Raw genomic sequence first — 9,952 nt, 5'->3', positions numbered from 1 at the left:
GGAGAAATTGCCGATTATTTTATATAAAACTTGTTGATATAACTTCTTTGATAAATGGAAATATGTCGGTCGACCAAATAAAATATAAAATTATAAAATCCTCCTCATTTCTAAATTAAATTTTTTAAGTACTAATTTGAGTTCAAATTTGATACCTAAATAATCGTAAATATTGATTGAAAAGACCGTTACAACTCGATAATGCGACAATTTTCCTTACACAAATTTATTGAGGTGGTTAATATAAATTCCTGCTGATTCACCAGCTTCAACCTCAGTATTGAAAAGGCTGTACAATGGAGGAGAAAATGCCTGAATGTTTTCTTCTCCCCTTCCTCTATAAAACTTTGACAGTTATCGTCTGACAAGATTTTCAACCTTATCATGGACAATGTCCAATAAGAACTCCTATGAATATGGTAAGATGACCCTTGCTGAGGGCAAGTAGTTTTGTGGATCTCTTGCGTTCTACTTTAAACAAGAAGGATCTCGCAGTCACATAGATGCTAGTTGTTGATAAGTGCCTGCTAAGCTCACATGAGGTACAGAGGCCCAACGCTAGAACGAAATAGCAGATCGGAGACCCAGCTTGTTCTCAATGCAATGTAATTAGTACAACGGCCGGTATGGGAGCAGAGAAAAAAGAGAAATATCTGAGACGCAGTGATGTAGTCAAAAGAAGGAGGAAATGTCCCGATTTGAATTTCTTCAAGCTTCCTTGAGTCTTACAGTGACCTTGGCAGCAAGACCCCTGCCGGCTATAAAGCCAGACGCGTGCTATGTGCAGAATGACATTCAGTACTACTTTTGCTTAGGGTGCACCACAGATGCCAATGATAGCCGGTATTTTGACGCGTCCAAGCTTAATTTGCGTGTCTCTCTTATTAAAAAATTTATATTTGAAAGAAACAATAAAGTTAGAGATCTGATTTGATATAAGAGAGTATGCGGTTATCTCATTAACGTAGTACTGTTCATGATCTTTACCTCATTTTGTAAATGTTTAGGAATCTACTTTGTAATTATTTAGTATTGAAAATGCAGTCGGATTTTTAATATTTGAGCATTTTCTAGTTAGTTTTATTTTTATTAGAATCATAGTCTTGCAATCCGCAAAACTTGGCGTTGAGTATTGTACCGCTGTATGCTTAACTTCTTTGGGTTCAGCATCTATTAATATGTAATATATGTAATTTTATCTAATATTAGGAACTTTGAAATGTTTATCCAGCATTTTTACACAACCTTAAATATTTTTTAAGCAATATGAACATGTATTGTACATATATTTGTATTTTCACTTAATTTTATTACATAAAATATGATTTATTTTATTTTCACTGTGTTCTTGATTTGCAATCGATATTCATCATTAATAATTCGTGGTTATACAGGTTTATGACGTTGTGGTTTTCACCGCTATTTTCGCTGGTTTTGCTGTCATGAAAGTTGATTAACTTCAACAATGCGAACTGGTACAATATGACTGGACATTTGTTGTTGTAGAAAATAGGTATGCTCATGAGCATATCGGTTATATTCGGTTGTCTTTAATTAAAGCACAATATAAATCACTATGCCAATTACCAAACTCAAATTTGCTCCAACTTATCTAAACTAGACCTTGATCCCCTATATGATCCGAGTCTGTAGAAACTGCTCGGGTAATGTTACTTCAATGAAGACTACTAAATAGGGCTTAAGATGTCCCCTATAACATATTAACAATTCCAATGAGTATAAACAAGAAAAACGTTAACTTCGAATACACCGAATCTGTAAAAGCATTCAAAAATACAAAAGATTCCTTAAAGAACTTGATTTTGACCGGTCAGTTTGTGTGGCAGCTATGTATATACTAAAGCGATCCGATCTGACTTCTTCGAAAATTGCACCGTTGTCCTTGAAAGTAACCCATGCCAAATTTCTTGAAGATATCTCGTCAATTGAAAAAGCTTTCCATTCAAGCACTCCAATCACTCAATTTGTGTGATAGCTATCGTATATGCTATAGAGGTCCGATCTCAATAGTTTTTTCGGATATTGCACTGATGCTTTTGACAACAATCCGTGTCAAGTTTTGCGAAGATATCTCATCAAATACAAAAATTTTCCAAACAAGCACTGGATTCCGATCGTTCAGTTTGTATGACAGCTATATGTTATAATGATTCCATATCGGCAGTTCCGATAAATAAGCAGCTTCTTGGGGAGAAAAGGACGTTTGCAAAATTTCAAATCGATATCTCAAAAACTGAGGACTAGTTCGCATATACACAGCCAGACAGACGGGCATGGCTAAATCGACTCAGCTTGACATGCTGATCATTAATATATATAATTTATAGGATCTTCGACGTTTCCTTTTGCGTGTTACAAACTTCGTGGTAAACTTACTTGTAATTATTTTTTATCAAAATCTGTTTCACATCACTAAACAACAAGTTGCTCCGTTTCACTAACAATTTTATAGCTTTAATTCAATAAATTTATCCATAATTCATTTGCCCAACATATACTAGGAGCTTTATTAATATTTAAGGATACCGCGACATTGTCGACTTTGTTTTAGTAAACGTACGCATATGATACTGTGTGGTCTATCACACCGCACACATATGATTAAGCGAATTTCAAGGTATTAGTAGTGGTCTAGATGGCGCAAATCCAGCTTTCAAAGAGTTTAAAATGAGTGTTGCAGTTCCCGTCCCTTTTGTGACCTTCAGTGCTAAATTCGAGCTTCGTAATTAGTTGCAGGGTTAAAGCGCTTTAGGTATTATATAATAAAATGTATATATGACAATGAGGTTTCAACTGTATGCTAAGTTCGATCAAAAAATCCAATGTGCACATTGACCAATACATAAGACACAAAGTCAATCCGATGTCTGACCTTCCTTCTAATGGCTGGGGAATTGACTCTATCCATTTTATGCAAACGATACACTGTTATAAGAAGGAGATGCTTTCTGAATTTCATCAATGTAACTCACATATTGACCAACATTAGGGAGAGAAACATCTCCCACATTTTCAGCCCACTGGTGCCTCTGACTACTGTGATTTCCTGTACCAAATACTGGTCTTGTAACCTAATTTGGAGCTTAGTTACGGTACTTTATATACGGTACTTTATATGTTTTTGCTTAATGTCATTTTGTGGGCGTGGTAATAGTTCAACTACGACCATACCAGAAGTTTGAAAATCTTTTACTAGGTATATTGGAGTTAGAGATAGTATTGACCCAATCTATTTTTGGTATTACTACACATCACATACTATCAACAAAATATAAGGAGTGAAGTTAACTGGATGTTTGAAATGTTAGTTATATAGAGACTAGGGCAAGTAGTAGCCAGAAGTTTGAAAATCTTTCTATTAGGTATATGGGAGCTAAGGAGGAGAAAGGGGTTCAAGAGAGCTTGAATAGTTTAGGTTTGATTTGGACAATTTTTGGCAAATAAGATGACACACCTAAAAGGGTGCCACAAATTCTGATACCGGCTCCTATAAAGCCCTCTTGTGCCATCCTGGGTGTAAAATTTCATGTCTCTGACGCATTTATTTTAGATTTATCGACCTCTTAGTAGTTTTTTAGAATGGGTAGCGATGCTAAAAATATTTGCCGTGGGAAAATTCGAAACATTAAACTTACTAGGGGCCGGGCCACGCCTATTTAAAAATAATTGTGTCAATCATACTATAGATGCCCTTTCCTAATGCATCCTTCTGCAATACCTAATGCGCCCTTCTGCAAAACCGAGCTCTCACAGGTGCCAAGGAACATATGTAACAACTTTCATCAAGATATCTTAATTTTTACTCAAGTTATCGTTTGCACAGACAAACGGACAGACAGACTATCAGTTGGATTTCAACTGAGTGAGCTTTATGATTGCTGAAATCTCTTCTTTCTGATGGCATTAAAAATAAATACAATACTACGGTAAATTTGTTCAAAACACGCAAAACAAGACCCTTATGGCTTATGCGCAGAAAAATATATGAATATTTTATTTTTAGTGCTGACCAAGAAAAATCAGAAAAATCGAGCTTTCTGAATCCAAAGAAGATTCTGGTGGTGATTCCGATTTTAAAAGCAAGGCTGTCGGCAAATGCTTTAAATTCAAAAAAGTTAAGTTACATTTTGCAAGAATTTAGTGTACCACCAATGAAGAGAATACGTTTCTCCAAACTATGTGAAAAAAAACTGTTAAAAAAATCATTGTCAAAAAAAGAAAAAAGTGGTAAAAAACATGAAAAAAATATCCCGAGATCAACTGTTAAGTGGAAAACTTTTACTTGTCAGTTCCAGTAGAATGTTACCTGAAATAAAAGATTGTAAAACTCTAGTAAAAGATGGTACAAAGATTAAGGCTCAAAAAGAACTATTACTCTACAATTTATTAGACTTATAAGAACATTTTGAAATAGAATATCTTGAGGCATGAATTTCAAGATCTTAGACCACCCAATTGTATTTTAGCCAACAAAAATGGTGCACATAATGTATGCGTATATCTCTGAAAATATATATATGGGCAATTAAATTAAGCAAACAGTTTGCGAAAATTCAGCGTCCGAATGTTTTTTCAGAGACTGTGAAAAGTGCCTTGGAGCTGATGCAGCTATCGAAAAATTTAAATATTTATTGGCATTGACAGATGTCGGAAGCTTAGCGCACCGCTCATCCATAGTTGTGCCGCTCGTTGAAAGAGCGCAATGGGGGACAAAAAATTCAATATCTGCGGAAACATAAATGAACAAACTTTTCCTTGTTGATTAATAAAAGTGAACGTTTTCCGCGTTGTTTCACATATTTTGCAATTTTTTTAGCGGAAAGAACGCTTGACAAATTTCAATTGTTTAATAACAACTTAGTGAAATATTATTATATAAACAAATTGACCATGGGAAAACATCCATAATATAGTATAAGCATTTTTTTTTCAGTTCACAAAATTTCATCGATCAGCAGCAGTTTATGAGAAAATAATTTTACAATTTTGTGATGCTTTCAGAATTCAACCTTCAATAACATTAAAAAAACGAATTTTGACGAAATATTTATATCAGGGGTTGTGCGTCTGGTCACTCATTTAAAGATGTGCTAATTTTTAAAATCGGTGGCTTAGCAAAATTTTTAGGGCGCTTATGGCTATATTTCAAAATCACGAAAATCTTAACTAAAAATAATTTTCAAATTTCTAATCACAAATACTCGATTGAAAAAAACTTAATTCTAAACACCGAGTGGAAAAATATGTTAATTTCAAGTATATAATCATGCTAACAAAAAGTTTTTCCTTTTTATACTCTCGCAACCTGTTGCTACAGAGTATAATAGTTTTGTTCACCTAACGGTTGTTTGTATCACCTAAAACTAATCGAGTTAGATATAGGATGAAGAGACGAGTTGAATTCCGGGTGACTGTCTGTCCGTCCGTCCGTGCAAGCTCTAACTTGAGTAAAAATTGAGATATCTTTATGAAACTTAGTAGACATGTTTCTTGATATCGTGAGACGGTTGGTATTGCAGATAGGCGTAATCGGACCACTGCCACGCCCTCAAAACGCCGTTATTCAAAAACAAATAAATTGCCATAACTAAGCTCCACAACAAGATACAAGACTCTTATTTGGTATACAGGATCTGCAGTTAAAGTTTTTTTTTAAAGTGGGCGGGGTTCCGCTCCTAATAGGTCTAATGTACATATCTCCTAAACCGCTAATGCAATAATAACAAAATTCAATGGAAGCAAATGTTTTTAGAACCTCTACCTACAGTGTGAAAATGGGTGAAATCGGGTGGCAACTCCGCCCACTCCCCATATAACGGTACTGTTAAAAACTACTAAAAGCGCGATAAATCAAGCACTGATGGTATGAGATGACTTTATAGGAACCACGTTCAAAATTAGACAGTGGGCGTGGCACAGCCCACTTTTAGGTGAAAACCCATATCTTGGGATCTGCTTAACCGATTTCAACCAAATTCATATTTTCATATTTCTATGTCATAGTGCGAAAATGGGCGAAATCGGACTACAACCACGCCTACTTCCCATATAACACCATTTTAAATTCCATCTCATTCTTTCACTTTCCACTATGCAAATCAAGCAACAATGACTGTATCGGGATAAAACTTTGCGTGAATAATGCGATTAAAGTATGCCACCTTGTGGCGTGTTTTCATTGGTCGATGTTATATCTCATTTGCGCGACACACTTCACACAGTCGTAAACAGAAGTACATTTCGTCGCTGTTCTGTATAAGTTGCAAATACATATGTATATCGGGTAATTGTGTATTGATTACAATGGATTTGTGGTTGCTGTTTTTTTCTACTTATAATTGTGTTTGAACTCTGCGTGTTGCAACACTGAATTCTGTTACAGTTACATTTTTAACGCACATTAAATTTCAAGTATTGTTTGTGAAAAAAAACACATTAAAGTGGAAATAACCTTTGATATCATATATCATGATGATATTTCTTTTGATGAGTTAGAAATTTTTAGGTAAATTGCAAGTGCATTGTTTGATAATTAAATTGTTTACTATTTTTTTTCTAGGTTAATTAGTTGGTTGAATCGATATAAACGAATACGAATTAAAGTGTAATTTGAGAGATAGTTTCTTTGTGTGTTGATGATGTCCTATTACTTCCTGTTATTGGTATTTCAATTGCCTAATTTTGATCCCTTTCATATTGGTTCTATGAACTTGGTTTGTAGGCATTGTTTAACATTTTGCTTCAGAGTCGACTATGCGTGAAACAAATTCCTTCACTATGTGTTGTCATAAGGTTAAATTCCATCAAATGACAGAAATACCGGGTGTTTTTTTTAGAGGTATAGAACTTTAAATTGTAATAAAACAACGATTGATTATTCGATTGACATGAATTTTATTTAACCGAAAGATAATCTTGTGGCATTACATTTTAAATATGATTTCTGGCATATGACCGCCACGGATGTAGTCCAATCTGGACGTCCAATTTTCGTTGACTTTATCCAACATTTGTGGTCGTATATCGGTAATAACACGGCGAATGTTGTTTTCCAAATGGCTGGTTTGTGGCTTATGCGCATAGACCAATGACTTTACATTACCCCACAGTAGAGTCTAGCGGTGTTAAATCACAAGCGCTTGGAGGCCAATTCACAGGTCTAAAACGTAAAATTAAGCGGTCACCAAACGGTCTTTCAATAAATCGACTGTGGCACGAGCTGTGTGATATGTTGCGCCGTCTTGTTGGAACCACAGCTTCTCGACATCATGGTTGTTCAACTCAGGCATGAAAAAGTTAGTAATCATGGCTCTATACCGATCACCATTGACTGTAATGTTCTGGCCATCATCGTTTTTGAGGAAGTACGGACCAATGATTCCACCAGCCCATAAAGCGCACCAAACAGTCAGTTTTTCTGGATGTAACGGTGTTTCAACATAAACTTGAGGATTAGCTTCACTCCAAATGCGGCAGTTTTGTTTCTTGATGTAGCCATTCAACTTGAAGTGCGTTTCCTCGATGAATGAAGGTAGTACGCGATACGTATTCCGCACAGAACCATTATTTTCGGAATAAAATTGCACTATTTGCAAGCGTTGTTCAGGCGTGACTCTCTTCATGATGAATTGCTAAACAAAACTGAGAATAAATCACTTTACAGCTGTTAAATCGGAAGCCATCTTGAACAGTAATGCCAACTGAAAGTTCTATACCTCGTAAAAAAACACCCTACATAAAGAAAACGCCCAAAAATTATTTCGATTATTCGAAGCTACAATTCGGCCTATGCTAAGGTCAGTTTCGAAGCTAATATTTCTGACACAGTTTTAAGATAAATTTATCATTTTAAAATTCATGACATATTTTAACACAGAGTAGGACTCATGGTCACATCATATGGTCGTACGCCAAATTATGTCCAGTTGTATTTTTACAATGTCGATACGCCTGAGCAATCAAATAAAACTTGCGATGCTGTTTTAATGAGACAAATTTCTGTAGAATGTTGAAGTTTAGTTTTTTTTTTTCTACAACTTTCGTTGGACTTTGTTCACTTTAGTTCAAATTCTCTGGCGACACTGGTTAAAATTAAAATGTATGTTATATATATTTATATATGAATATTGGAATTGACATTTTTTTGTCCTTGCGTACTTCGTGTTCTACGATTTTAAACTAGAGCTAGCACAAAACCCATATATTCAATGCTTTAGAGCAGTGGTCAGCAAACTTAAGCATTCAAGCTTTTTATATTTAAAAATATTTTTGATTCCGATTTTGCAATTAAAAATTAAATTTATAATTGTTTATAACAAAGGGGTTTAAAGCAAAATTTTTAATTACAAATTAGCAACCCTACGTACAATTACAAAATAGTGGAAAAAAATGAGATCAAATATATTAAATAACTTTGTTAAAAAAGGAAAGTTGCAATAATTCAGTAACTAAAATTACTAAAATTTGTTTTTAAGACGATGGCCATTATTTCTTCTGAAATGGAGACCAGCTGTCTTGATAATTAACACACACACAATCATACCGTACTAAATTAACCTATACATTTAAACTAATTTGGTTCAATATTATGGAGCATTTTCTGTCAATAAAGTTTACTAAAAACATTATCAATTTCTGCTCTCATCTATCTCCCAATCAGGTGATAGTAAATGAGAATATACGAATATACTTGCCTCGCAGAAGCCAGCAACAAAGTTGCCACACAATTACTCGTTAAGTAAAGTCTTAGGAAGTTAAATTAGGCGCGTTCTCCAGAGTTTTGTATATTACATTTTAAGCACGACTATTAGGCTGGTACATATATTTCTTAAGATATACACATCCATATACGAGTATACGTACATATAAACACAGGGTGCAGGTGTGCTTACCAATATGTTGGCGCTGAGGTAAGCTTGTTTACTTTGGCTTCGGTTTATGTTAGCAGCAGGCAGTTTGTGAAAATCTGTGAGATTATATGTACATATATACGTGTGTATAAAAGTGTGCGTGTTTTCCTATCCTGCTTGGATCAGCAATATAAAATTTTTGCGAAGCGCCTTAATGAACACTAATTACTGTTATCCTGAGGTAAATGTGTGTATGTACTCTCCTGCAATAAGCTACAGCAGCGGCGACATTCCTGAGGACAATAAGGAAATTTGTGTTTTCTTCATCTACGAAGGGCTTCAACATATATAAGTGTGTATATGACTTACATATTTACAGCATTATACGTGTATTTTTTTTTGAGCACACTTGCCTAAAATAATAACTGCAATTTCCTGCTCTTCAAAGTGAAGAAAAGCAAAATAATTTAACTGAACAACGCAACACGGAACAAACTAAAACGTTAACTTCGGCTGCCCCGAAGCTATACCCTTCACAGGTACATATTTTATGGCAAAAAAGGGTATAGTGAAGAAATTTTTATATAGATTTTGATAGGCAGCTATATGCTATAATTGCCCGATCTTAACAATTTCTTCGGAGATTACAGCGTTGTCTTCGAAAATAGTCTATGCCATATTTTGTGAAGATATCTTGACAAATAAAATAGTTTTCCATACAAAGACATTAGTTTGAACGGCCAGTTGTATGGTAGATATATGCTATAGTGGTCCGATATCGGTTCCGACAAATGAGTAGCGTTTTGATAAGAAAATGACGTGCGCAAATTTTCAGATCGTTATCTCAAAAACTGAGGGAATAGTTCGCGTATATACAGACGGACAGACGGATAGACAGACGGGCATGGCTAAATCGACCCGGCTCGTCGCCCTATTCCGGGTATAAAAAGCGCTAAATTATAACTAAGCAGAAAAGGTCACTACAGAAAATAGAGCAACAAAATGAACAACTGAAATACTGCCGAGCACAGCGAGGAAAACAAACAAACGCAGGTGGTATTCGGCGTTAATATCAGGCGAAT

Source organism: Bactrocera oleae, chromosome 4 (assembly GCF_042242935.1).
Source record: "Bactrocera oleae isolate idBacOlea1 chromosome 4, idBacOlea1, whole genome shotgun sequence".
Taxonomy (NCBI): Eukaryota; Metazoa; Arthropoda; class Insecta; order Diptera; family Tephritidae; genus Bactrocera; species Bactrocera oleae.
This window is presented reverse-complemented; position numbering follows the sequence as displayed.